The sequence below is a fragment of the Heterodontus francisci genome, chromosome 23 (assembly GCF_036365525.1).
Source record: "Heterodontus francisci isolate sHetFra1 chromosome 23, sHetFra1.hap1, whole genome shotgun sequence".
NCBI lineage: Eukaryota > Metazoa > Chordata > Chondrichthyes > Heterodontiformes > Heterodontidae > Heterodontus > Heterodontus francisci.
Window position 1 is genome coordinate 4,418,867 of NC_090393.1, and position 22,933 is coordinate 4,441,799.

Here is a 22,933-nt window from a genome sequence, read left to right on the forward strand (position 1 = left end):
ACCTGGATCTCCCCTCCAGCATCCCACCTCCAGGATCTCCCCTCCCGGATTTCCACTCCAGGATCTCCCCTCCCGGATCTCCCCTCACAGATCTCCCCGCCAGGATCTCCACTCCCGGATTTCCCCTCCCGGATCTCCCCTCCCGGATCTCCCCACCCGGATCTCCCCTCCTGGATCTCCCCTCCTGGTTTTCCACTCCCGGATCTCCACTCCCGGATCATACCTCCCGGATCTCCACTCCAGGATCCCCACTCCCGGATCTCCCCTCCCGGATCTCCACTTCCAGATCTCCACTCCCAGATCCTACCTCCCGGATCTCCCCTCCCGGATCCCACCTCCAGGATCTCCACTCCCAGATCTCCACTCCCGGATCTCCACTACCGGATCTCCACTCCCAGATTTCCCCATCACCCCTTCCGGATCTCCACTCCCGGATCTCCCCTCCCGGATCTCCCATCCTGGATCTCCCATCCCGGATCTCCCCTCCCGGATTTCCACTTCCGGATCTCCACTCCCGGATCTCCCCACCTGGATCTCCCCACCTGGATCTCCCCACCTGGATTTCCACTCCCGGATCTCCACTCCCGGAGCTCCACTCCCGGATCTCCACTCCCGGATCCTACATCCCGGATCCCACCTCCCGGATCTCCCCTCCCGGATCTCCCCTCCCGGATCCCACCTCCCGGATCCCACCTCCCGGATCTCCCCTCCCGGATCTCCACTCCCAGATTTCCCCATCTCCCCTCCTGGATCTCCACTCCCGGATCCATTCTCCCAGATCTCCCCTCCCGGATCTCACCTCCCGGATCTCACCTCCCGGATCTCACCTCCCGGATCTCCATTCCCGGATCTCCCCTCCCGGATCTCCCCTCCCGGATCTCCCCTCACGGATTTCCCCTCCATCACATCCACTCCCGGATTTCCCCTCACGGATCTCCCCTCACGGATTTCCACTCCCGGATCTCCGCTCCCGGATCTCCACTCCCGGATCTCCACTCCCGGATCTCCACTTCTGGATCTCCACTCCCGGATCCTAACTCCCGGATCTCCCCTCCCGGATCCAACTTCCCGGATCTCCCCTCCTGGATCTCCTCTCCCGGATCTCCACTCCCGGATCTCCACACACAGATCTCCCCGCCCGGATCTCCACTCCCGGATATCCACTCCCGGATCCAACCTCCCGGATCTGCACTCCCGGATCTGCACTCCCGGATCTCCCCTCCCGGATCTCCCCGCCCGGATCTCCCCGCCCGGATCTCCCCTCCCGGATCTCCCCTCCTGGATCTCCCCTCCTGGATTTCCACTCCCGGATCTCCACTCCCAGATCTCCACTCCCAGATCTCCACTCCCAGATCTCCCCGCCTGGATCTCCCACACCCGGATCTCACCTCCCGGATCTCATTTCCCGGATTTCCCCTCCCAGATCTCCCCTCACGGATCTCCCATCCCGGACCTCCCATCCCGGATTTGCCCTCCCGGATTTGCCCTCCCGGATCTCCCCTCCCGGATCTCCCCACCCGGATCTCCCCACCTGGATCTCCCCACCTGGATCTCCCCACCTGGATCTCCCCACCTGGATCTCCCATCCCGGATCTCCCCTCCCGGATCTCCCCTCCCGGATCTCCCATCCCGGATCTCCCCTCCCGGATTTCCACTTCCGGATCTCCACTCCCGGATCTCCCCACCTGGATCTCCCCTCCTGGATCTCCCCACCTGGATTTCCACTCCCGGATCTCCACTCCCGGAGCTCCACTCCCGGAGCTCCACTCCCGGATCCTACATCCCGGATCTCCCCTCCCTGATCCCACCTCCTGGATCTCCCCTCCCGGATCTCCCCTCCCGGATCTCCCCTCCCGGATCTCCACTCCCAGATTTCCCCATCTCCCCTCCTGGATCTCCACTCCCGGATCCATTCTCCCAGATCTCCCCTCCCGGATCTCACCTCCCGGATCTCACCTCCCGGATCTCCCCTCCCGGATCTCCCCTCACGGATTTCCCCTCCCTCACATCCACTCCCGGATTTCCCCTCACGGATCTCCCCTCACGGATTTCCAATCCCGGATCTCCACTCCCGGATCTCCACTCCCGGATCTCCACTCCCGGATCTCCACTTCTGGATCTCCACTTCTGGATCTCCACTCCCGGATCCTAACTCCCGGATCTCCCCTCCCGGATCCAACTTCCCGGATCTCCCCTCCTGGATCTCCTCTCCCGGATCTCCACTCCCGGATCTCCACACACAGATCTCCCCGCCCGGATCTCCACTCCCGGATATCCACTCCCGGATCCAACCTCCCGGATCTGCACTCGCGGATCTGCACTCCCGGATCTGCACTCCCGGATCTCCACTCCCGGATCTCCCCTCCCGGATCTCCCCGCCCGGATCTCCCCGCCCGGATCTCCCCTCCCGGATCTCCCCTACCGGATCTCCACTCCCAGATCTCCCCGCCTGGATCTCCCTGCCTGGATCTCCCACTCCCGGATCTCACCTCCCGGATCTCATTTCCCGGATTTCCCCTCCCAGACCTCCCCTCACGGATCTCCCCTCACGGATCTCCCATCCCGGACCTCCCATCCCGGATTTGCCCTCCCGGATTTGCCCTCCCGGATCTCCCCTCCCGGATCTCCCCACCCGGATCTCCCCACCTGGATCTCCCCACCTGGATCTCCCCACCTGGATCTCCCCACCTGGATCTCCCATCCCGGATCTCCCCTCCCGGATCTCCCATCCTGGATCTCCCATCCCGGATCTCCCCTCCCGGATTTCCACTTCCGGATCTCCACTCCCGGATCTCCCCACCTGGATCTCCCCACCTGGATCTCCCCTCCTGGATCTCCCCACCTGGATTTCCACTCCCGGATCTCCACTCCCGGAGCTCCACTCCCAGATTTCCACTCCCGGATCCTACATCCCGGATCTCCCCTCCCTGATCCCACCTCCTGGATCTCCCCTCCCGGATCTCCCCTCCCGGATCTCCCCTAACGGATCTCCACTCCCAGATTTCCCCATCTCCCCTCCTGGATCTCCACTCCCGGATCCATTCTCCCAGATCTCCCCTCCCGGATCTCACCTCCCGGATCTCACCTCCCGGATCTCCCCTCCCGGATCTCCCCTCACGGATCTCCCCTCACGGATTTCCCCTCCCTCACATCCACTCCCGGATTTCCCCTCACGGATCTCCCCTCACGGTTTTCCAATCCCGGATCTCCACTCCCGGATCTCCACTTCTGGATCTCCACTTCTGGATCTCCACTCCCAGATCTCCACTCCCGGATCCTAACTCCCGGATCTCCCCTCCCGGATCCAACTTCCCGGATCTCCCCTCCTGGATCTCCTCTCCCGGATCTCCACTCCCGGATCTCCACACACAGATCTCCCCGCCCGGATCTCCACTCCCGGATTTCCACTCCCGGATCCAACCTCCCGGATCTGCACTCCCGGATCTGCACTCCCGGATCTGCACTCCCGGATCTCCACTCCCGGATCTCCACTCCCGGATCTCCCCGCCCGGATCTCCCCGCCCGGATCTCCCCTACCGGATCTCCACTCCCAGATCTCCCCGCCTGGATCTCCCTGCCTGGATCTCCCACTCCCGGATCTCACCTCCCGGATCTCATTTCCCGGATTTCCCCTCCCAGATCTCCCCTCACGGATCTCCCCTCACGGATCTCCCATCCCGGACCTCCCATCCCGGATTTGCCCTCCCGGATTTGCCCTCCCGGATCTCCCCACCCGGATCTCCCCACCTGGATCTCCCCACCTGGATCTCCCCTCCTGGATCTCCCCTCCTGGATCTCCCATCCCGGATCTCCCATCCCGGATCTCCCATCCCGGATCTCCCATCCTGGATCTCCCATCCCGGATTTCCACTTCCGGATCTCCACTCCCGGATCTCCCCACCTGGATCTCCCCTCCTGGATCTCCCCACCTGGATTTCCACTCCCGGATCTCCACTCCCGGAGCTCCACTCCCAGATTTCCACTCCCGGATCCTACATCCCGGATCTCCCCTCCCTGATCCCACCTCCTGGATCTCCCCTCCCGGATCTCCCCTCCCGGATCTCCCCTAACGGATCTCCACTCCCAGATTTCCCCATCTCCCCTCCTGGATCTCCACTCCCGGATCCATTCTCCCAGATCTCCCCTCCCGGATCTCACCTCCCGGATCTCACCTCCCGGATCTCCCCTCCCGGATCTCCCCTCCCGGATCTCCCCTCACGGATTTCCCCTCCCTCACATCCACTCCCGGATTTCCCCTCACGGATCTCCCCTCACGGATTTCCAATCCCGGATCTCCACTCCCGGATCTCCACTCCCGGATCTCCACTCCCGGATCTCCACTTCTGGATCTCCACTCCCGGATCTCCACTCCCGGATCCTAACTCCCGGATCTCCCCTCCCGGATCCAACTTCCCGGATCTCCCCTCCTGGATCTCCTCTCCCGGATCTCCACTCCCGGATCTCCACACACAGATCTCCCCGCCCGGATCTCCACTCCCGGATATCCACTCCCGGATCCAACCTCCCGGATCTGCACTCCCGGATCTGCACTCCCGGATCTGCACTCCCGGATCTCCACTCCCGGATCTCCCCTACCGGATCTCCCCGCCCGGATCTCCCCGCCCGGATCTCCCCACCCGGATCTCCCCTCCCGGATCTCCCCTCCCGGATCTCCCCTACCGGATCTCCCCTCCTGGTTCTCCCCTCCTGGATTTCCACTCCCGGATCTCCACTCCCAGATCTCCACTCCCAGATCTCCACTCCCAGATCTCCCCGCCTGGATCTCCCACTCCCGGATCTCACCTCCCGGATCTCATTTCCCGGATTTCCCCTCCCAGATCTCCACTCCCGGATCTCCACTCCCGGATCTCCACTTCTGGATCTCCACTCCCGGATCTCCACTCCCGGATCCTAACTCCCGGATCTCCCCTCCCGGATCCAACTTCCCGGATCTCCCCTCCTGGATCTCCTCTCCCGGATCTCCACTCCCGGTCTCCACACACAGATCTCCCCGCCCGGATCTCCACTCCCGGATATCCACTCCCGGATCCAACCTCCCGGATCTGCACTCCCGGATCTGCACTCCCGGATCTGCACTCCCGGATCTCCACTCCCGGATCTCCACTCCCGGATCTCCCCGCCCGGATCTCCCCTCCCGGATCTCCCCTACCGGATCTCCCCTCCTGGTTCTCCCCTCCTGGATTTCCACTCCCGGATCTCCACTCCCAGATCTCCACTCCCAGATCTCCACTCCCAGATCTCCACTCCCAGATCTCCCCGCCTGGATCTCCCCGCCTGGATCTCCCACTCCCGGATCTCACCTCCCGGATCTCATTTCCCGGATTTCCCCTCCCAGATCTCCCCTCACGGATCTCCCATCACTTTTCCCCTTCCGGGTCTCCCCTCCCGGATCTCCCCTCCCGGACCTCCCCTCCCGGATTTCCCCTCCCGGATCTCCCCTCCCGGATCTCCCCACCTGGATCTCCCCACCTGGATCTCCCCACCTGGATCTCCCCACCTGGATCTCCCCTCCTGGATCTCCCATCCCGGATCTCCACTCCAGGATCTCCACTCCAGGATCTCCTCTCCCGGATCCTACCTCCCGGATCCTAGCTCCCGGATCTCCCCTTCCGGATCCCACCTCCCGGATCTACACTCCTGGATCTACCCTCCTGGATCTCCCCTCATGGATCTCCCCGCCTGGATCTGCACTCCCGGATTTCCATTCCCGGATCTCCCCTCCCGGATCTCCCCGCCCGGATCTCAACTCCGGGATCTCAACTCCCGGATCCAACCTCCCGGATCTCACCTCCCGGATCTCACCTCCCGGATCTCACCTCCCGGATCTCCCCTCCCGCACATCCCCTCCCGGATTTCCCCTCACGGATCTCCCCTCCCAGATCTCCCCTCCTGGATTTCCCAACCCGGATCTCCACTCCCGGATCTCCACTCCCGGATCTCCACTCCCGGATCTCCACTCCCAGATCTCCTCTCCCGGATCCTAACTCCCGGATCTCCCCTCCCGGATCCAACCTCCCGGATCTCCCCTCCTGGATCTCCCCTCCCGGATCACCACTCACAGATCTCCCCGCCCGGATCTCCACTCCCGGATCTCCACTCCCGGATCCAACCTCCCGGATCTCACCTCCCGGATCTCACCTCCGTGATCTCCCATCCCGTATCTCCCCTCCCGGATCTCCCATCCTGGATCTCCCATCCCGGATCTCCCATCCCGGATTTCCACTTCCGGATCTCCACTCCCGGATCTCCCCACCTGGATCTCCCCTCCTGGATCTCCCCACCTGGATTTCCACTCCCGGATCTCCACTCCCGGAGCTCCACTCCCGGATCTCCACTCCCGGATCCTACATCCCGGATCTCCCCTCCCGGATCCCACCTCCCAGATCTCCCCTCCCGGATCTCCCCTCCCGGATCTCCCCTCCCGGATCTCCCCTCCCGGATTTCCACTCCCAGATTTCCCCATCTCCCCTCCTGGATCTCCACTCCCGGATCCATTCTCCCAGATCTCCCCTCCCGGATCTCACCTCCCGGATCTCACCTCCCGGATCTCACCTCCCGGATCTCACCTCCCGGATCTCCCCTCCCGGATCTCCCCTCACGGATTTCCCCTCCCTCACATCCACTCCCGGATTTCCCCTCACGGATCTCCCCTCACGGATTTCCAATCCCGGATCTCCACTCCCGGATCTCCACTCCCGGATCTCCACTCCCGGATCTCCACTCCCGGATCTCCACTCCCGGATCTCCACTCCCGGATCTCCACTCCCGGATCCAACTTCCCGGATCTCCCCTCCTGGATCTCCACTCCCGGATCTCCACTCCCGGATCTCCACACACAGATCTCCCCGCCCGGATCTCCACTCCCGGATATCCACTCCCGGATCTGCACTCCCGGATCTGCACTCCCGGATCTCCCCGCCCGGATCTCCCCGCCCGGATCTCCCCGCCCGGATCTCCCCGCCCGGATCTCCCCTCCTGGATTTCCACTCCCGGATCTCCACTCCCAGATCTCCCCACCTGGATCTCCCTGCCTGGATCTCCCACTCCCGGATCTCACCTCCCGGATCTCATTTCCCGGATTTCCCCTCCCAGATCTCCCCTCACGGATCTCCCATCCCGGATTTCCCCTTCTGGGTCTCCCCTCCCGGATCTCCCCTCCCGGACCTCCCCTCCCGGATTTCCCCTCCCGGATCTCCCCTCCCGGATTTCCCCACCCGGATCTCCCCACCCGGATCTCCCCACCTGGATCTCCCCACCTGGATCTCCCCACCTGGATCTCCCCTCCTGGATCTCCCATCCCGGATCACCACTCCAGGATCTCCACTCCAGGATCTCCTCTCCCGGATCCTACCTCCCGGATCCTAGCTCCCGGATCTCCCCTTCCGGATCCAACCTCCCGGATCTACCCTCCTGGATCTACCCTCCTGGATCTCCCCTCATGGATCTCCCCACCTGGATCTGCACTCCCGGATTTCCATTCCCGGAACTCCCCTCCCGGATCTCCCCGCCCGGATCTCAACTCCGGGATCTCAACTCCCGGATCCAACCTCCCGGATCTCACCTCCCGGATCTCCCCTCCCGGATCTCCCCTCCCGCACATCCCCTCCCGGATTTCCCCTCACGGATCTCCCCTCCCAGATCTCCCCTCCTGGATTTCCCATCCCGGATCTCCACTCCCGGATCTCCATTCCCGGATCTCCACTCCCGGATCCCCACTTCTGGATCTCCACTCCCAGATCTCCTCTCCCGGATCCTAACTCCCGGATCTCCCCTCCCGGATCCAACCTCCCGGATCTCCCCTCCTGGATCTCCCCTCCCGGATCTCCACTCACAGATCTCCCCGCCCGGATCTCCACTCCCGGATCTCCACTCCCGGATCCAACCTCCCGTATCTGCACTCCCGGATCTCCCCTCCCGGATCTCACCTCCCGGATCTCACCTCCCGGATCTCACCTCCTTGATCTCACCTCCTTGATCTCCCATCCCGGATCTCACCTCCCGGATCCCACCTCCCGGATCTCCCCTCCCGGATCTCCCCTCCCGGATCTCCCCTCCTGGATCTCCCCTCCTGGATCCCACCTCCCGGATCTCCCCTCCCGGATCTCCACTCCCAGATCTCCACTCCCAGATCTCCACTCCCGGATCTCCACTCCCGGATCTCCTCGCCTGGATCTCCCTGCCTGGATCTCCCCGCCTGGATCTCCATTCCCGGATCTCCACTCCCGGATCTCCACTCCCGGATCTCCCCTCCCGGATCACACCTCCCGGATCTCACCTCCCGGATCTCATTTCCCCTCCCGGATCTCCCCTCACGGATCTCCCATCCCTGATTTCCCATTCCGGATCTCCCCTCCCGGATCTCCCCTCCCGGACCTCCCCTCCCTGATCTCCCCTCCCGAATCTCCCCTCCAGGATCTCCCCTCCAGGATCTCCCCACCTGTATCTCCCCTCCTGGATCACCCCTCCTGGATCTCCCCTTCTGGATCTCCCCTCCCGGATCTCCCATCCCGGATCTCCACTCCCGGTTCTCCACTCCCGGATCTCCACCCGGATCTCCTCTCCCGGATCTCCTCTCCCGGATCTCCCCTTCCGGATCCCACCTCCCGGATCTACCCTCCTGGATCTCCCTTCATGGATCTCCCCGCCTGGATCTGCACTCCCGGATTTCCATTCCCGGATCTCCCCTCCCGGATCTCCCCGCCCGGATCTCAACTCCAGGATCTCCACTCCCGGATCCATTCTCCCGGATCTGCACTCCCGGATCTCACCTCCCGGATCTCACCTCCCGGATCTCATTTCCCGGATCTCCCCCCCCCGGATCTCCTCTCCCGGATTTCCCCTCCCGCACATCCCCTCACGGATCTGCCCTCACGGATCTGCCCTCACGGATCTCCCCTCCTGGATTTCCAATCCCGGATCTCCACTCCCGGATCTCCACTTCTGGATCTCCACTCCCAGATCTCCTCTCCCGGACCCTAACTCCCGGATCCAACTTCCCGGATCTCCCCTCCTGGATCTCCCCTCCCGGATCTCCACTCCCGGATCTCCACTCAGATCTCCCCGCCCGGATCTCCACTCCCGGATCTCCACTCCCGGATCCAACCTCCCGGATCTGCACTCCCGGATCTGCACTCCCGGATCTGCACTCCCGGATCTCCCCGCAAGGATCTCCCCGCAAGGATCTCCACTCCCAGATCTCCCCTCCCGGATCTCCACTCCCGGATCTCACCTCCCGGATCTCACCTCCCGGATCTCACCTCCGTGATCTCACCTCCGTGATCTCCCCTCCCGGATCTTACCTCCCGGATCTCATTTCCCGGATTTCACCTCCCGGATCTCCCCACCCGGATATCCTCTCCCTGACCTGCCCTTCCGGATCTCCCCTCCCAGATCACACCTCCCGGATCTCCACTCCCGGATCTCCCCTCCCGGATCTTCCCTCCCGGATCCCACCTCCCGAATCCCACTTCGCGGATCTCCACTCCCGGATCTCCCCTCCCGGATCTCAGCTCCTGGATCTCCACTCCCGGATCCCCACTCCCGGATCTCCCCTCCCCGATCTCCCCTCCCCGATCTCCCCTCCTGGATCTCCCCTCCTGGATCTCCACTCCCGGATCTCCACTCCCGGATCTCCAATCCCAGATTTCCCCATCTCCCTTCCCGGATATCCACTCCCGGATCTCCACTCCTGGAATTCCCCTCCCGGATCTCCCCTCCCTGAACCCTCCCGGATCTCCCCACCTGGATCTCCCCTCCAGGATCCCACCTCCCGGATTTCCACTCCAGGATCTCCCCTCCCAGATCTCCCCGCCAGGATCTCCACTCCCGGATCTCCCCTCCCGGATCTCCCCTCCTGGTTTTCCACTCCCGGATCTCCACTCCCGGATCTGCACTCCCGGATCTGCACTCCCGGATCTCCACTCCCAGATCTCCCCGCCTGGATCTCCCTGCCTGGATCTCCCACTCCCGGATCTCACCTCCCGGATCTCATTTCCCGGATTTCCCCTCCCAGATCTCCACTCATGGACCTGCCATCCCGGATTTCCCCTTCCGGGTCTCCCCTCCCGGATCTCCCCTCCCGGACCTCCCCTCCCGGATCTCCCCTCCCGGATCTCCCCTCCCGGATCTCCCCACCTGGATCTCCCCTCCTGGATCTCCCATCCCGGATCTCCCATCCCGGATCTCCACTCCAGGATCTCCACTCCAGGAACTCCTCTCCCGGATCCTACCTCCCGGATCCTACCTCCCGGATCTCCCCTTCCGGATCCCACCTCCCGGATCTACACTCCTGGATCTCCCCGCCCGGATCTCATCTCCGGGATCTCAACTCCCGGATCCAACCTCCCGGATCAGCACTCCCGGATCTCACCTCCCGGATCTCACCTCCCGGATCTCACCTCCCGGATCTCCCCTCCCGCACATCCCCTCCCGGATTTCCCCTCACGGATCTCCCCTCCCAGATCTCCCCTCCTGGATTTCCCATCCCGGATCTCCACTCCCGGATCTCCACTCCCGGATCTCCACTCCCGGATCTCCACTCCCAGATCTCCACTCCCAGATATCCTCTCCCGGATCCTAACTCCCGTATCTCCCCTCCCGGATCCAACCACCCGGATCTCCCCTTCTGGATCTCCCCTCCCGGATCTCCACTCACAGATCTCCCCGCCCGGATCTCCACTCCCGGATCTCCACTCCCGGATCTCCACTCCCGGATCCGCACTCCCGGATCTCCCCTTCCGGATCTCACCTCCCGCATCTCACCTCCCGGATCTCACCTCCGTGATCTCCCCTCCCGGATCTCATTTCCCGGATTTCACCTGCCGGATCTCCCCACCCGGATCTCCCCTCCCGGATCACACCTCCCGGATCTCCACTCCCGGATCTCCACTCCCGGATCTCCACTCCCGGATCCAACCTCCCGGATCCGCACTCCCGGATCTCCCCTCCCGGATCTCACCTCCCGGATCTCCTCCCGCATCTCACCTCCCGCATCTCACCTCCGTGATCTCCCCTCCCGGATCTCACCTCCCGGATCTCATTTCCCGGATTTCACCTGCCGGATCTCCCCACCCGGATTTCACCTCTCTGATCTGCCCTTCCGGATCTCCCCTCCCGGATCACACCTCCCGGATCTCCACTCCCGGATCTCCCCTCCCGGATCTTCCCTCCCGGATCTTCCCTCCCGGATCCCACCTCCTGGATCGCCACACCCGGATCTCCCCTCCCGGATCTCCCCTCCCGGATCTCCCCTCCCGGATCTCCCCCCCTGGATCCCACCTCCCGGATCTCCACTCCCGGATCTCCACTCCCAGATCTCCACTCCCAGATCTCCACTCCCAGATCTCCACTCCCAGATCTCCTCGCCTGGATCTCCCTGCCTGGATCTCCCCGCCTGGATCTCCCCGCCTGGATCTCCACTCCCGGATCTCCTCTCCCGGATCATACCTCCCGGATCTCCACTCCAGGATCCCCCCTCCCGGATCTCCCCTCCCGGATCACACCTCCCGGATCTCACCTCCCAGATCTCATTTCCCAGATTTCCCCTCCCGGATCTCCCCTCACGGATCTCCCATCCCGGATTTCCCCTTCCGGATCTCCCCTCACGGATCTCCCCTCCCGGACCTCCCCTCCCGGACCTCCCCTCCCTGATTTCCCCTCCCTGATTTCCCCTCCAGGATCTCCCCACCTGGATCTCCCCTCCTGGATCACCCCTCCTGGATCTCCGCTCCCGGATCTCCACTCCCGGATCTCCACTCCCGGATCTCCACTCCCGGATCTCCTCTCCCGGATCCAACCTCCCGGATCTCCCCTTCCGGATCCCACCTCCCGGATCTACCCTCCTGGATCTCCCTTCATGGATCTCCCCGCCTGGATCTGCACTCCCGGATTTCCATTCCCGGATCTCCCCTCCCGGATCTCCCCGCCCGGATCTCAACTCCCGGATCCATTCTCCCGGATCTGCACTCCCGGATCTCCCCTCCCGGATCTCACCTCATCTCACCTCCCGGATCTCCACTCCCGGATCTTATTTCCCGGATCTCCCCTCCCGGATCTCCCCTCCCGGATTTCCCCTCCCGCACATCCCCTCCCGGATCTCCCCTCACGGATCTCCCCTCATGGATCTCCCCTCACGGATCTCCCCTCCTGGATTTCCAATCCCGGATCTCCACTCCCGGATCTCCACTTCTGGATCTCCACTCCCAGATCTGCTCTCACGGATCCTAACTCCCGGATCTCCCCTCCCGGATCCAACTTGCCGGATCTCGCCTCCTGGATCTCCCCTCCCGGATCTCCACTCCCGGATCTCCACTCCCGGATCACCACTCCCGGATCCAACCTCCCGGATCCAACCTCCCGGATCTGCACTCCCGGATCTGCACTCCCGGATCTCCCCGCAAGGATCTCCCCGCAAGGATCTCCCCGCAAGGATCTCCACTCCCAGATCTCCACTCCCGGATCTCCACTCCCGGATCTCCACTCCCGGATCTCACCTCCCGGATCTCACCTCCGTGATCTCCCCTCCCGGATCTCACCTCCCGGATCTCACCTCCCGGATTTCACCTCCCGGATCTCCCCACCCGGATTTCCTCTCCCTGACCTGCCCTTCCGGATCTCCCCTCCCAGATCACACCTCCCGGATCTCCACTCCCGGATCTCCCCTCCCGGATCCCACCTCCCGGATCGCCACTCCCGGATCGCCACTCCCGGATCGCCACTCCCGGATCTCAGCTCCTGGATCTCCCCTCCTGGATCTCCACTCCCGGATCTCCACTCCCGGATCTCCACTCCCGGATCTCCAATCCCATATTTCCCCATCTCCCTTCCCGGATATCCCCTCCCGGATCTCCACTCCTGGAATTCCCCTCCCGGATCTCCCCTCCCTGATCCCTCCCGGATCTCCCCACCTGGATCTCCCCTCCAGGATCCCACCTCCCGGATTTCCACTCCAGGATCTCCCCTCCCAGATCTCCCCGCCAGGATCTCCACTCCCGGATTTCCCCTCCCGGATCTCCCCTCCCGGATCTCCACTCCCGGATCTCCACTCCCGGATCTCCTCCCGGATCATACCTCCCGGATCACCAATCCCGGATCTCCACTCCCGGATCTCCACTCCCGGATCTTCACGCCCGGATCTTCACGCCCGGATCTCCACGCCCGGATCTCCACTCCCGGATCTCCACTCCCGGATCCCGACTCCCGGATCTCCCCTCCCCGATCTCCCCTCCCCGATCTCCCCACCTGGATCTCCCCTCCTGGATCTCCCCTCCTGGATCTCCCCTCCTGGATCTCCCCTCCCATATCTCCACTCAAGATCTCCAATCCCAGATTTCCACATCTCCCCTCCCGGATATCCCCTCCCGGATCTCCACTCCCGGATCTCCACTCCTGGAATTCCCCTCCCGGATCTCCCCTCCCTGATCTCCCCTCCCGGATCTCCCCACCTGGATCTCCCCTCCAGGATCCCACCTCCTGGATCTCCACTCCCGGATTTCCACTCCAGGATCTCCCCGCAAGGATCTTCCCGCAAGGATCTCCACTCCCGGATTTCCCCACCCGGATCTCCCCACCCAGATCTCCCCACCTGGATCTCCCCTCCTGGTTTTCCATTCCCGGATCTCCACTCCCGAATCATACCTCCCGGATCTCCACTCCAGGATCCCCACTCCCGGATCTCCACTCCCAGATCCTACCTCCCGGATCTCCCCTCCCGGATCCCACCTCCCGGATCCCACCTCCCGGATCTCCACTCCCAGATCTCCACTCCCGGATCTCCACTCCCAGATCCTACCTCCCGGATCCTACCTCCCGGATCTCCCCTCCCGGATCCCACCTCCCGGATCTCCACTCCCAGATCTCCACTCCCGGATCTCCACTACCGGATCTCCACTCCCAGATTTCCCCATCATCCCTTCCGGATCTCCACTCCCGGATCTCCCCTCCCGGATCTCCCATCCTGGATCTCCCATCCCGGATCTCACCTCCCAGATCTCATTTCCCAGATTTCCCCTCCCGGATCTCCCCTCACGGATCTCCCATCCCGGATTTCCCCTTCCGGATCTCCCCTCACGGATCTCCCCTCACGGACCTCCCCTCCCTGATTTCCCCTCCCTGATTTCCCCTCCAGGATCTCCCCACCTGGATCTCCCCTCCTGGATCTCCGCTCCTGGATCTCCACTCCCGGATCTCCACTCCCGGATCTCCACTCCCGGATCTCCACTCCCGGATCTCCTCTCCCGGATCCAACCTCCCGGATCTCCCCTTCCGGATCCCACCTCCCGGATCTACCCTCCTGGATCTCCCTTCATGGATCTCCCCGCCTGGATCTGCACTCCCGGATTTCCATTCCCGGATCTCCCCTCCCGGATCTCCCCGCCCGGATCTCAACTCCCGGATCCATTCTCCCGGATCTGCACTCCCGGATCTCCCCTCCCGGATCTCACCTCATCTCACCTCCCGGATCTCCACTCCCGGATCTTATTTCCCGGATCTCCCCTCCCGGATCTCCCCTCCCGGATTTCCCCTCCCGCACATCCCCTCCCGGATCTCCCCTCACGGATCTCCCCTCATGGATCTCCCCTCACGGATCTCCCCTCACGGATTTCCAATCCCGGATCTCCACTCCCGGATCTCCACTTCTGGATCTCCACTCCCAGATCTGCTCTCACGGATCCTAACTCCCGGATCTCCCCTCCCGGATCCAACTTGCCGGATCTCGCCTCCTGGATCTCCCCTCCCGGATCTCCACTCCCGGATCTCCACTCCCGGATCACCACTCCCGGATCCAACCTCCCGGATCCAACCTCCCGGATCTGCACTCCCGGATCTGCACTCCCGGATCTCCCCGCAAGGATCTCCCCGCAAGGATCTCCCCGCAAGGATCTCCACTCCCAGATCTCCACTCCCGGATCTCCACTCCCGGATCTCCACTCCCGGATCTCACCTCCGTGATCTCCCCTCCCGGATCTCACCTCCCGGATCTCATTTCCCGGATTTCACCTCCCGGATCTCCCCACCCGGATTTCCTCTCCCTGACCTGCCCTTCCGGATCTCCCCTCCCAGATCACACCTCCCGGATCTCCACTCCCGGATCCCACCTCCCGGATCGCCACTCCCGGATCGCCACTCCCGGATCGCCGCTCCCGGATCTCAGCTCCTGGATCTCCCCTCCTGGATCTCCACTCCCGGATCTCCACTCCCGGATCTCCACTCCCAGATCTCCACTCCCGGATCTCCAATCCCATATTTCCCCATCTCCCTTCCCGGATATCCCCTCCCGGATCTCCACTCCTGGAATTCCCCTCCCGGATCTCCCCTCCCTGATCCCTCCCGGATCTCCCCACCTGGATCTCCCCTCCAGGATCCCACCTCCCGGATTTCCACTCCAGGATCTCCCCTCCCAGATCTCCCCGCCAGGATCTCCACTCCCGGATTTCCCCTCCCGGATCTCCCCTCCCGGATCTCCCCTCCCGGATCTCCACTCCCGGATCTCCACTCCCGGATCTCCTCCCGGATCATACCTCCCGGATCACCACTCCCGGATCTCCACTCCCGGATCTCCACGCCCGGATCTTCACGCCCGGATCTTCACGCCCGGATCTTCACGCCCGGATCTCCACTCCCGGATCTCCACTCCCGGATCCCGACTCCCGGATATCCCCTCCCCGATCTCCCCTCCCCGATCTCCCCACCTGGATCTCCCCTCCTGGATCTCCCCTCCTGGATCTCCCCTCCTGGATCTCCCCTCCCATATCTCCACTCAAGATCTCCAATCCCAGATTTCCACATCTCCCCTCCCGGATATCCCCTCCCGGATCTCCACTCCCGGATCTCCACTCCTGGAATTCCCCTCCCGGATCTCCCCTCCCTGATCTCCCCTCCCGGATCTCCCCACCTGGATCTCCCCACCTGGATCTCCCCTCCAGGATCCCACCTCCTGGATCGCCACTCCCGGATTTCCACTCCAGGATCTCCCCGCAATGATCTTCCCACAAGGATCTCCACTCCCGGATTTCCCCTCCCGGATCTCCCCACCCAGATCTCCCCACCCGGATCTCCCCACCTGGATCTCCCCTCCTGGTTTTCCATTCCCGGATCTCCACTCCCGAATCATACCTCCCGGATCTCCACTCCAGGATCCCCACTCCCGGATCTCCACTCCCAGATCCTACCTCCCGGATCTCCCCTCCCGGATCCCACCTCCCGGATCCCACCTCCCGGATCTCCACTCCCAGATCTCCACTCCCAGATCTCCACTCCCAGATCCTACCTCCCGGATCCTACCTCCCGGATCCCACCTCCCGGATCCCACCTCCCGGATCTCCACTCCCAGATCTCCACTCCCAGATCTCCACTCCCGGATCTCCACTACCGGATCTCCACTACCGGATCTCCACTCCCAGATTTCCCCCATCATCCCTTCCGGATCTCCACTCCCGGATCTCCCCTCCCGGATCTCCCATCCTGGATCTCCCATCCCGGATCTCCACTCCCGGATCTCCACACCCGGATCTCCACACCCGGATCTCCACTCCCGGATCGCCCTGCCTGGATCTCCCCCCCCCCCCCCTGGATCTCCACTCCCGGATCTCCACTCCCGGATCTCCACTCCCGGATCCTACCTCTCGGATCTCCCCTCCCGGAACTCCACTCCCGGATCTCCCCTCCCGGATATCCCCTCCCGGATATCCCCTCCCGGATCCCACCTCCCGGATTTCCACTCCCGGATCTCCACTCCCGGATCTCCCCACCTGGATCTCCCCACCCGGATCTCCCCACCCGGATCTCCACTCCCGGATCTCCACTCCCGGATCTCCACTCCCGGATCTCCACTCCCGGATCTCCACTCCCGGATCTCCCCTCCCGGATCCCAACTCCCGGATCTCCCCTCCCGGATCCCAACTCCCGGATCTCCCCTCCCGGATCTCCCCTCCCGGATCCCACCTCCCGGATCCCACCTCCCGGATCTCCCCTCCCGGATCTCCCCTCCCGGATCTCCACTCCCAGATTTCCCCATCTCCCCTCCCGGATCTCCACTCCCGGATTTCCCCTCCCGGATCTCCCCGCCCGGATCTCCCCACCTGGATCTCCACTCCCGGATCTCCACTCCCGGATCTCCACTCCCGGATCTCCCCGCCTGGATTTTCACTCCCGGATCTCCACTCCCGGATCCTACGTCCCGGATCTCCCCTCCCGGATCCCAACTCCCGGATCTCCCCTCCCGGATCTCCCCTCCCGGATCCCACCTCCCGGATCCCACCTCCCGGATCTCCCCTCCCGGATCTCCCCTCCCGGATCTCCCCTCCCGGATTTCCCCATCTCCCCTCCCGGATCTCCACTCCCGGATTTCCCCTCCCGGATCTCCCCGCCCGGATCTCCCCTCCCGGAGCTCCCCTCCCGTTTTCCCCTTCCGGATCTCCCCTCCCGGATCTCCCCTCCCGGATCTCCCCTCCCGATCTCCCCTCCCGGGAATTCCAACATTTGCCTGTATCATTTGCTTGAGAACTGATTCCTGTCGCAATGTGAACTGAACCATAATCAAACCATTAGCAAATACAACAGCACAGCAGGCTCGGCATCTTTGCTTCTGATCCAAAGCAAACAAGGAAAGAAAGAACTTGCATTTATATAGCACCTTTCACAACCTTAGGACATCCCAAAGAGTTTTACAGTCAATTAAGTATTTTTGAAGTGTAACAATCCTATCGTGTAGAAAATGTAAACGGACTATTTGTGCACAGCAAGCTCCCACAAACAGCATTGAGATAAATCTGTTTATTGTGATGTTGATTGAGGGATGAATATTGGCCAGGACACTGGGGAGAATTCCCCGGCTCTTCTTTGAAATAGTGGCTGTGGCAACTTTTACGGCCACCCGAGAGGGCAGACGGGGACTCAATTTAACGTTTCTCTGAAAGACAGCACCTCCCTCTGACAGTGCAGCACTCCCACAGTACTGACCCTTTGACAGTGCAGCACTGTCTCAGTACTGAGCCTTTGACAGTGCAGCACTCCCTCAGTACTGACCCTCTGACAGTGCAGCACTCTCTCAGTACTGACCCTCTGACAGTGCAGCACTCCCTCAGTACTGACCCTTTGACAGTGCAGCACTCCCTCAGTACTGACCCTCTGACAGTGCAGCACTCCCTCAGTACTGACCTTTTGACAGTGCAGCACTCCCTCAGTACTGACCCTTCGACAGTGCAGCACTCCCTCAGTACTGAGCCTTTGACAGTGCAGCACTCCCTCAGTACTGAGCCTTTGACAGTGCAGCACTCCCTCAGTACTGACCCTCTGACAGTGCAGCACTCCCTCAGTACTGACCCTCTGACAGTGCAGCACTCCCTCAGTACTGACCCTCTGACAGTGCAGCACTCCCTCAGTACTGACCCTCTGACAGTGCAGCACTCCCTCAGTCCTGACCCTTTGACAGTGCAGCACTCCCTCAGTACTGACCTTTTGACATTGCAGCACTCCCTCAGTACTGACCCTTCGACAGTGTAGCACTCCTTCAGTACTGACCCTCTGACATTGCGGCACTCCCTCAGTACTGACCCTCTGACAGTGCAGCACTCCCTCAATACTGACCCTCCGACAGTGCAGCACTCCCTCAGTACTGACCCTTCGACAGTGCAGCTCTCCCACAGTACTGACCCTTTGACAGTGCAGCACTCCCTCAGTACTGACCTTTTGACAGTGCAGCACTCCCTCAGTACTGACCCTTCGACAGTGCAGCACTCCTTCAGTACTGACCCTCCGACAGTGCAGCACTCCCTCAGTACTGACCCTTCGACAGTGCAGCGCTCCCACAGTACTGACCCTTTGACAGTGCAGCACTCCCTCAGTACTGACCTTTTGACAGTGCAGCACTCCCTCAGTACTGACCCTCTGACAGTGCAGCACTCCCTCAGTCCTGACCCTTTGACAGTGCAGCACTCCCTCAGTACTGACCTTTTGACATTGCAGCACTCCCTCAGTACTGACCCTTCGACAGTGTAGCACTCCTTCAGTACTGACCCTCTGACATTGCGGCACTCCCTCAGTACTGACCCTCTGACAGTGCAGCACTCCCTCAATACTGACCCTCCGACAGTGCAGCACTCCCTCAGTACTGACCCTTCGACAGTGCAGCTCTCCCACAGTACTGACCCTTTGACAGTGCAGCACTCCCTCAGTACTGACCTTTTGACAGTGCAGCACTCCCTCAGTACTGACCCTTCGACAGTGCAGCACTCCTTCAGTACTGACCCTCCGACAGTGCAGCACTCCCTCAGTACTGACCCTTCGACAGTGCAGCGCTCCCACAGTACTGACCCTTTGACAGTGCAGCACTCCCTCAGTACTGACCTTTTGACAGTGCAGCACTCCCTCAGTACTGACCCTTCGACAGTGCAGCACTCCTTCAGTACTGACCCTCCGACAGTGCAGCACTCCCTCAGTACTGACCCTTCGACAGTGCAGCACTCCTTCAGTACTGACCCTCTGACATTGCGGCACTCCCTCAGTACTGACCCTCTGACAGTGCAACACTCCCTCAGTACTGACCCTTCGACAGTGCAGCGCTCCCACAGTACTGACCCTTTGACAGTGCAGCACTCCCTCAGTACTGACCTTTTGACAGTGCAGCACTCCCTCAGTACTGACCCTTCGACAGTGCAGCACTCCCTCAGTACTGACCCTCCGACAGTGCAGCACTCCCTCAGTACTGACCCTTCGACAGTGCAGCGCTCCCACAGCACTCCCTCAGTACTGACCTTTTGACAGTGCAGCACTCCCTCAGTACTGACCCTTCGACAGTGCAGCACTCCCTCAGTACTGACCCTCCGACATTGCGGCACTCCCTCAGTACTGACCCTCCGACAGTGCAGCACTCCCTCAGTACTGACCCTTCGACAGTGCAGCGCTCCCACAGTACTGACCCTTTGACAGTGCAGCACTCCCTCAGTACTGACCCTTCGACAGTGCAGCGCTCCATCAGTACTGACCCTCTGACAGTGCAGCACTCCCACAGTACTGACCCTTTGACAGTGCAGCACTCCCTCAGTACTGACCCTTTGACAGTGCAGCACTCCCTCAGTACTGACCCTCTGACAGTGCAGCATTCTCTCAGTACTGACCCTTTGACAGCGCAGCACTCCCTCAGTACTGACCCTCTGACAGTGCAGCACTCCCTCAGTACTGACCCTTTGACAGTGCAGCACTCTCTCAGTACTGACCCTCTGACAGTGCAGTGCTCCCTCAGTACTGCATCAAGAGTACTATCTTCAATCTTGTGCTCAAAGCTTTGGAGTGAGTCTTGAACCCACAGGCTTCTGACTTGGAGCTCAGTATGTTACTCACTGAGCTATGGCTGACAGTCATTCGCATCTTCAGCAAAGCACAGGCGTAAAGCCATTATGTCAATGTCACCACATCTGTGGACCACAGCGACTGTTACATGACCAAACCTCCAGGAGCCAGTCCAAGCAGATTCGGAAAGCCCAGATGCAGTGTTTATTGTGTCTGAGATGCTCAGTTTTGCTCTGCTGTGCTTAGGTCACATTACTGACCCCTCGGTGACTGTCCATCCTATCTGACGCTGAAGTAGTTGAGACAGCAATGGGAATATTTTGTCCATCGTGCAGCTTGCAATATTTCCAGGATTAAAGTGTATTTCCATAAAATAACTCAGTCTGAAGCTGTGCAACTTATTAATCCAATGTTTTTTGGAATTATGACAATTTGTATTCATCGCACAGGCTCTTTACACAGAAATGTACAGCACAAAAAGCAGTCATTTGGCCCATTCTACCTGTGCTAGCTCTTTGGTACAGCTATTCAACAATCCCACTCTCTCCTACTCTTTCCCCACAACTCTGCAAATTTCTTCAAGTATTTATTCAATTCCCTTTTGAAAGTTACAACTGAATCTGCTTCCACTGCCCTTTCAGACAGCGCATTCCAGATCACAACAACACACTGTTTAAAACAGAAATGTTATTCTCCACCATCGTTCTTCGATGATTATTGAAGCAGCTCCAATAGCAAGTGAATGAAATGAAAATCAGACTCTAGCTTGCACTCAAAGACAAAGGAAACAGCAGACAGCTAATGCGAAGGATCAAACTCTGTGATGAAGCACGCTTGGTTATCTGTAACTGCGCAGGTGAATTGCTTGCAACCGATCGCTCTGTATTATTTACACCTCTTGTGGTCTTACAAAGCTGCAGAGTACAAGAGGTACAGGTGTGTTGTGGAACCCAACCAATTATAGATCTCAGCATAGAGGTAAAGCACCATCTGCTAACCAGTAATTCCGCTTTGTGTTCTTTAACCGGTTACTGGGAGAATTAAAGATTCATGTACACCTGTAACATCCTTGAATACAGTGTTGCAGGTCAGAATTGTCGCATGCCGAGAATACAGTCCGATGTTTTTCTGTGACGAGTCAAGAATTAGAGAGTGATCTCGATCTATCCATATCCACAACCAATTCAGCCTAGATTTGTCATTCATCAAAGCTATTATGAGCCTGTCTTTATGAAACGGGAGTATACTGGTTATGTTACTGAACTATTAATCCAGAGAACCTGAGTTCAAATCCCACCAGAGAAATTTGAGAAACTGAATCCCTTTGAAAAATCTGAATAAAAAGCTGGTCCCAGTAAAAGTGAGCATAAAACTAGCAGATTGTAATAAAATCCCAACTGCTTCATTAATGTCCTTTAGAGAAGGAAACCTGCCGTTCTATCCAGTCTGGCCCGATACGTGACTCCAGTCCCCACACCAACATGGTTGATTCTTAACTGCCCTCTAGAATGGTCATTCAGTTGCATCCAATCACTAGCAGTGGTTCAAGAAGGCAGCTCACCACCACCTTCTCAAGGGCAATTAGGGATGGGCAATAAATGCTGGCCTGGCCAGCGATGTCGCATCCCAAATATGAATTTATAAAATGTTAAATCAACTGACTACATCACGATAACTATAATCATAGAATCGTACAGAACAGAAAGACACCATTCAGGCTATGCTGTCTGTACCAGCTCGTTAATACAGCTATTCAATTAGTCCCACTCTCTGCTCGTTCCATGTTTATTTTTTTCCTTTCAGCAAGGTCAATATTTGTTGCCCATCTTTAATTACCCTTGACAATTGTGTCACTTGCTGGGCCATTTCAGAGGGCAGTTAAGAGGCAACCACATTGCTGTGGGTCTGGAGTCACATGTAGGCCAGACCAGGTAAGGACGGCAGATTTCCTTCCCGAAAGGACATTAGTGAACCAGATGGGTTTTTACAACAATCGATGACAGTTTCATGGCACCATTACTGAGACTAGTTTCCAATTCCAGATTCTTATTAATTCATTGAATTTATTAATCAATTGAATTTAAATTCCACCAGCTGCCATGGTGGGATTTGAACCCATGTCCCCAGGTCATTAGCCTGGGCCTCCAGATTACTAGTTCAGTGACATTACCACTGCACCACTATCTCCCCTATAAAAAATATTCTATACATTTATATAGAATTTACAATACTGAAACAGGCCATTCAGCCCATCTGCTCCATACTGGTGTTTATGTTCCACACGAGCCTCCTCACACCCCCTCTTCATTTCACCCTATCAGCATAGCCTTCTATTCCTTTCTCCCTCATGTGTTTATCCAGCTTCCCCTTAAATGTATCGAGACCTCAACCAGTCCCTGTGGTAGTGAGTTCCACATTCTCACCACTCTCTGGGGAAAGACATTTCTCCTGAATTCCCGATTGGATTTCTCAGTGACTATCTTATATTGATAGCCACGAGTTCTGGTCTCTCCCACAGTGTATCACAGTGTAATCCCTCTCACTGCTATATTCCTGCAAGTTAATCTATTATATATTTGCTGTAGATGTGGTCCATTCACGTTAATGTAACAGTTCATTAGAAAAA

The 22,933-nt window shown here is 60.0% G+C and overlaps 1 protein-coding gene across 6 annotated transcripts in view; it reads right to left on the minus strand.

The window, feature by feature from the left end:
- Positions 1-22,933, minus strand: part of rimbp2b (RIMS binding protein 2b) — a 480,114-nt gene that overhangs the window by 422,598 nt on the left and 34,583 nt on the right. The gene's annotated exons all lie outside the window — the stretch shown is intronic.